This window comes from Oratosquilla oratoria, chromosome 3 (assembly GCF_046742065.1).
Source record: "Oratosquilla oratoria isolate Oo_2021 chromosome 3, ASM4674206v1, whole genome shotgun sequence".
Classification (NCBI taxonomy): Eukaryota; Metazoa; Arthropoda; class Malacostraca; order Stomatopoda; family Squillidae; genus Oratosquilla; species Oratosquilla oratoria.
The window spans coordinates 56,873,537-56,881,117 of NC_134779.1; positions in this window are offsets into that span (position 1 = coordinate 56,873,537).

Genomic DNA, 7,581 nt, shown 5'->3' on the forward strand with positions numbered 1-7,581 from the left:
TTATCTCTTTACTGAGGGGGGAGGAGGGCGAATCAAATAATGCAGCCATCCGATAACGATTCAAAACACATTACTCCCGAAAAAATCAAAGTAATTTGTAGTGACGCAGCCACAGGCGGTCACACACTTCCCATAGTTGGCAAGAGGTGAATATGAGCTAGCCAATCAGGAGCCAGCAAATGGTTCTCGAGCGGCTAGCGACCTCTCTTGCCAACTACGCTGAGCCGCGAGCGACCCTTAAATAGGGCAGCGGCGGCCAGTCAGGGCAGAATAGTAATAGCCACGGCAGCAGCAACAACATCTCGTCCAGTCTTGTAGCAGTCCCATCGAGCCTCGCCGTCATCAACACCACCGCCTCTGACGTTAGGCTCACCGTCCAGCTACGACTGATCAGATCCACTAACCAGTGGCTATTACTTGTGGTTTTACCAAAGAGATTAGAATAAGAGACCAAAGTGAATTTCATTTTCCCTGGCTTGTTCGAACCAAACCACTACAAATTGGTGACCCCGGTGAAGGACAACCAGGATTATGGAAAATTCACAAGTGAAACTTCCCAGTTTCTCCCGTGACTTGGAGAGCTGGCTACTTCACACAGAAGCCTATTTAGCCACTCAAGGTGACGTTCCGGACCACCAAGCCTTCGGCGCGTACATCGCCGCTCTACCAACGGACGTCATCGCCCTTGTCCGTAACGCCGTCTCTTCTCCTCCGGAAGAAGGCAAGTGTGCCGCCCTCAAGACTGCCTTACGGAAGCTATGCGCCAGGCCTGACGACCAGCTCTACCGAGATATCCAGCAGAGCGAACTCGGCGACACCACCCCCTCACAGCTATACACCCGTATGGCCAACCTCAACACCCGGGCAAAGGTGTCATTGCCCAAGGAACTCCTCCGCTCCATTCACCTCTCCAAGATGCCGGACGCCCTCCACTTACACCTGGAAGCTCTAGCCGGCGATAAGAACGACGAACAATACTGCGAAATAGCAGATAGGTTGTTCCAGCGACATACCTCGGTACACAAACCAGTGCATAGTGTTCGTGCAAAGTGTAGTGACAACCCAGGTGTTACCGACCATAGTGCTGTGAGTGAAAACATTCCCATGTCATATAGTGCCAGTGACCAAAGTATGCAGCAACTACGGCAGGAAGTCGCCGACATGAAGACCTTGCTCAACCAGTTGCTTGCCGAGAAGGGAACCCCCCCTCAACCACCACCTAGCCCCGCTCCACGACAGGATACTGCCTCCTGTTGGTACCATACCCGCTTCGGAGCCAAGGCGCTCAGATGCACACAACCATGCAGCTGGTCGCAGGGAAACGCCAAACGCGGGGGTCGGTAAGCACTCCTACCCCCGCTAACCATACTCACACCCTCCTCTCAGTGCGTGATCGCCACTCTGGCCTCTCTTTCCTGGTAGACACGGGCTCAGCCGTCAGCATCATACCCCCCCCGACGGAAGAACCCAACCACGGTACACGGTGGCCATCCTACGACCTGCTTGCAGCCAATGGTACGCCCATTGCAACGTACGGCAGCCACCACAGCGTCCTGGACCTCCACGATGTCAAGTTCCCTTGGACATTCGTCATAGCAGCGGTCCAGCACCCCATTCTTGGCTACGACTTCCTCCAGCATTACGATATGGTAGTTAGCGCCAAGGATAACTGCTTGTACCACGGCACGACAAGCATACCGGGAACCACCACTAACGCCAAATCCCACCAGATATCGTCCCTCCAGTCCGCTGGCGATTATGTACGCATCCTGCAGGAGTTTCCCCAGCTAACATCGCCAGACAAGACCAACACCACCACCACCCCTCACAACATCATGCACCACATCCAGACATCTGGACCGCCAGTACACAGCAAGCCTCGACGACTTTCCCCAGAGAAGTTGGCCGCTGCCAAACAGGAGTTCCAAGAACTCCTAGACCAGGACATCATCCAACCATCGGAGAGTGCTTGGGCATCACCACTCCACATGGTTCCCAAGCCACCCCCACCGCCCAACCAATGGCGGGCTTGCGGTGACTACCGTCAACTTAACCGCATCACGAAGCCCGACCGCTACCCCATCCCTCACGCTCAAGACTTCCACTTCAAGCTTCACGGGAAGCAGGTCTTCTCCAAAATTGACCTGGTCAGGGCGTTTCATCAAATCCCTGTAGCGCCGGAAGACGTCCAGAAGACAGCCATAGCCACTCCGTTCGGCCTCTTCGAGTGGAAGATGATGGCCTTTGGCCTCCGGAATGCCGCCCAGACGTTCCAGAGGTTCATAGACCATGCCCTCAGAGACTTCGACTTCATCACCGTTTACATCGACGACATCCTCGTAGCCTCCGATACCCACGACCAACACCGCCAACACCTCCGCCTCCTCTTCCGCCGCCTCCAAGATTATGGCCTCCGGGTACATCCGTCCAAGTGTCTCCTCGGAGTTTCATCTCTCGACTTCCTCGGACACCGCATCTCAACAGCAGGTCTGTATCCTCTCCCTCAGAAAGTAGACACAATCCAAGATTTCCCACAGCCAACAACCATCAAGATGCTCCGACGATTCCTAGGAATCGTCAATTATTACCACAGATTCATCCCCAACGCAGCTGCAAATCTTGCTCCCTTGAACGACCTCACCAAGAACCATTCCAAGCGGTCGGTCAAACCTGTGAGATGGTCTTCCGAAGCGACCCAGGCATTCGACCAAGCCAAGGCGGCAATCGCTGAAGCCGCCCGCTTGTCCTACCCAGTAGCTCACGCACCCACATTCCTTACCACTGATGCCTCCTCCACAGCAATTGGCGCCGTCCTCCAACAGAAGATCAACGGCCAGCTCCAGCCTATCGCCTTTTTCTCCAAACGTCTGGACCCTCCTCAAATTCGCTACAGCGCCTTTGACAGGGAACTGCTAGCCATAGTCTCGGCTGTCAAGCACTTCCTTTACTTCCTGGAAGGCCGGCCTTTCGTTATCCTTACAGACTCGCCCATGCCCTAGACAGATTCTCCGACCATCACTCCCCAAGAGTCTCCCGGCAGCTGTCCTTCCTCTCCCAATTTGATACTCGCATTGAATACATCAAGGGAGAGGATAACCAGGTATCCGACGTCTTGTCTAGAATCACCTCCTGCATCCTCCCTAAACACAAAATAGACTACGCACGCATCGCCGCATCTCAGAACAACGACGGTGAACTCCGCCTCCTACGTATGCACGACACCTCATCCCTACAGCTAAGACAGCTTCCCAACAACCCCGTCCCATTGTGGTGTGACATCTCCACAGGCAAACCCCGTCCGTACATCCCCGCCTGTCACCGTAAGGGCGTCTTCTCCTCCTTCCATGACCACAGTCATCCGGGCATCCGCGCGACACAACGCCTCATCACGGATCGAGTCGTCTGGCCAGGCATCAACAAGGATGTCAGACAATGGACCCGGACCTGCCTCCCCTGCCAGACGGCCAAGGTTACGCGCCACGTCCACGCACCACTCCAGCGTTTTCCTGCACCAACGGCACGTTTCCAGTCAGTTCATGTGGACATTGTGGGGCCCCTTCCGCCTTCTCGCGACATGCGTTACCTCCTTACGTGTATCGACAGGTACACCAGGTGGCCAGAAGCGATCCCCCTTCCGGATATATCCGCCGAGACGACCGCCCGTGCTTTCCTCTCTGGATGGGTATCCAGATTCGGCGCACCTCACATCATTGTCACCGATAGGGGCCCCCAGTTCGAATCTGACCTATGGTCCAGCCTCCTCAAGTTCCTTGGCACCAAACGTAACCGGACCACCGCTTACCACCCCCAAGCCAATGGACTCGTGGAACGGTTCCACCGCCAACTGAAGGAGTCGCTGAAGGCACAACCCTCATGCGACTGGGTCGACGCCCTTCCCCTGGTGCTTCTCACGATCCGCGTCACACCTAAGGTCGACAATGACATTTCCCCATCGCAGCTACTTTACGCTGAGAACCTTCGCCTCCCTGGGGAAATTGCCACGCCTGCCGTCGGCGATCCGGATCGTCACGCCCTCCTCCAACTCATCAAGGACACATTCGCCAACACCCCCTCGTCCACCACAACCACAGCCGGAGCACCTTCCCCCGGCCCTGTCTACAAGTGACTACGTCTTCGTCAGGAAAGACTCCACACGAGCTCCTCTTCAGCGCCCATACGACGGCCCCTTCCGAGTCCTCAGCAGATCACCAAAGTACTTCGTGATCAACCGAGGTGCCAAACCGGATAGCGTCTCCATCGACAGGCTCAAGCCGGCCCATCTCCCCATCAATCCCCCTACCAAACCTCCAGGGCCACTACAATACATCTTACAACATGGTCCTAACCCCATCCTCACCACCGAACCAAGTCATTCCTCACCCCCCGAAACACTCTCCCTTCCAAACCAACACTCCCCTCCAGGGCCACTACAATACATCTTACAACATGGTCCTAACCCCATCCTCACCACCGAACCAAGTCATTCCTCACCCCCCGAAACACTCTCCCTTCCAAACCAACACTCCCCTCCTGCCCCTGACTCTTCACCATATACAGATCACACGCACACGACAGCGAACCCTTCTCCTTCTCCCACCCCGCAACCACATCCTTCTACAACTGTTCCCGGCACCCCGCAAGATCCTCCCCACCCTACGCCCCCACTCTACCATGCAATGCAACAATTCTCACCCAACCTTATGTCTCCACAGCTCCATACTCAACCGACCCCTATCTCCCTCGACGCCCGCTCTCGAAGAGAGGGGGAGTGGTGTAGTGACGCAGCCACAGGCGGTCACACACTTCCCATAGTTGGCAAGAGGTGAATATGAGCTAGCCAATCAGGAGCCAGCAAATGGTTCTCGAGCGGCTAGCGACCTCTCTTGCCAACTACGCTGAGCCGCGAGCGACCCTTAAATAGGGCAGCGGCGGCCAGTCAGGGCAGAATAGTAATAGCCACGGCAGCAGCAACAACATCTCGTCCAGTCTTGTAGCAGTCCCATCGAGCCTCGCCGTCATCAACACCACCGCCTCTGACGTTAGGCTCACCGTCCAGCTACGACTGATCAGATCCACTAAGCAGTGGCTATTACTTGTGGTTGTTTTACCAAAGAGATTAGAATAAGAGACCAAAGTGAATTTCATTTTCCCTGGCTTGTTCGAACCAAACCACTACAAATTCAAACTTAAAATTTCAAAGATATTTTGTGACCAAAGTCAAAGACACAACATTGGAAGATAACCTATCAGGTGTCAATTCTTAAGAAGCAATGTCTTTGATCATCATGATAGCCAATTGTAAGAGAATTGTGAAAAAGTGGGTTAAGTTATCTTGACAAGATAAGAAAAAAAAATGTGACACAATCAATTAAGTTTCAGAGTTACATCATATTCATATGTATTATTTGTGTTAACTTTTCACTCAAAAGTGGTGGATAAACTACAAGAAAGTGATGGTTTGGTTGGATTACATATTTAGCTGGAGTTGGAGTTCACGTTTTTTCCTTGTATATTACAAGTTAAAATGTAGGTGATCACACATCCTCAGTCGGTCTCATTTAGATCTGGGTTCTATCACCTCTCAGATTAGCCCCGTCTGTGCCACATGGCTCTTATCTTTGTAAGCTACTTGTTGCCAGGCAATTTGATTCAGTTGCATAAGACCAGGCCCTTTGATAACAGAATTCTTATTATCTCAATTACAGGTCTCCCTTGCTATATGATTGGGTCACATTCTTGTAAATCCGATTGTATGGCAGTCAAACACATAACAAGCCTATGGAAAGAATAGGGGGAGTAATCACCTTAAAAATACTGGAATTGACTATGTGCCTGATTTTAAAAGTAAAACTGGCCAAACATATAGCATAGCAAAGTCGACCAGCAATCCCATTTTGTAATTACTCAAAGCAAGTCCTATGGAACCTGCTGTCCTTATTTTCTCCTCTACCAGTCTTAAGACTGCATCCCTTCTTATCTTGTTCTTCTACGGGAATGGACAAGAATTCCACAAGTGTTCATAAGCATATTGTTAAAGGTGTCTACATGGGGCAGTGTTAGGACTGGAGTTATGTTTGTCTAATATTCTCTAATTGTATGGCCATACTCTTGCTACAAATAGAGCTTTGATTAGAAGACATCCATGTGGTGTATGGCTAAATGGGTCTGGGGTGAATTTAGTTTTACTAATTTGATTTGGTTTAATGTCGTAAACTCCCCCTATCAGGAGGCTAGGATGGTTCCCCTTACAGAGGACTTTGTAGTGTGGAATTTAATCAACTATGCCCTTGGTCCAACTTGCTAGAGCCCAGGTTTGAACTGCTGTCACCGCAATCTCCGCTGCAAATTGCGACATTCTAACCCACTTGACCAGCAAAAATCCTCAACTAATTTATTACACCAAAAAACGGTAGACACAGTACATAGCCCTGTGGCTAAAATTCATTTACAATTTTTTTTCTAAAATATGCTGTTAGTATCCATCAACATATGGATAACATATGAGTAAGTCGTCTTGACTACATTATACTGAACAGCTGCAATGTCCAGGGGTCTTGGTGAGAGGTGTTGATCAGTAGTCCACCGAGCAATGATATCACGATATCCATCATACTTGCTTTCATTTACCTGGTGTGTTAAGATGAGCATCTTGCCATTCGTACTGCTGTTGATATGACAGTATCACTGTCTCTATTCCTGATAACATGGCAATGCATAAACTAATTTATTTTCACCCATTCTTCAATAACTTTAATAGGTAAAAGGGGGGCATCAGCCCAATAGATATAATGAATTCAATTTATTCACTGACTGCCCGGTCTCTTGTTAGGCTGTCTCCTCATACAAGCCCCTTACACACCAGACAAGAACTACACTAGCACATCTGTGATCAAGTCACCATCCCTCATTGAGACAGCACTAACAAAGAATAGGCCTGGTCAGAAATTCAAACTGCCCCAGATGCGACCACCACATAGAAGACACAGAACAAAGGATTACAAAGGTGGAGCATGCCGACAGGAGACCTTTTGGTCCATATCTAGGTCGGATGCAAAAAAAAAAAAAAAAAAATCATAATAATGATAAACAAATAAATGAATGAATAAAAACAATAATAATGTAAATAAAATAAATAAATGCATAGGTATAGTTAGATAATAAACAGGTAAACAGTAAATAATAATAAATTGACATAACTAATAATAAATGAGAATCAAACAAATAATAATAAACAAATGCCCCACACCAACTATTCCCAGACAACAATACAATATTTCTTTCTCTAAGTGACTTATGGACCTGCATGGAGTCTGTTTCCCATTTCCTGGAGGCCATAGGTCTTCTACAAAAGAGACCAGGTCTAAGGAATTAATTGTCTCCTCATAGGGTATATCTGCAATTGAAGTCCCCATGGAAAAATACAGGTGGTAGAGACTGAAACTGGGTAGCAGTTTTGGAATGGAGAGAGGAATATGGGGAGAAAAGTAAATTTAACATACAGTGACCCATCATCAGAGAAAACACGGGTGTTGGGTGATGATAGATACAAGATGAAGTTTAAAAAGAGATCTTCAAGATTGG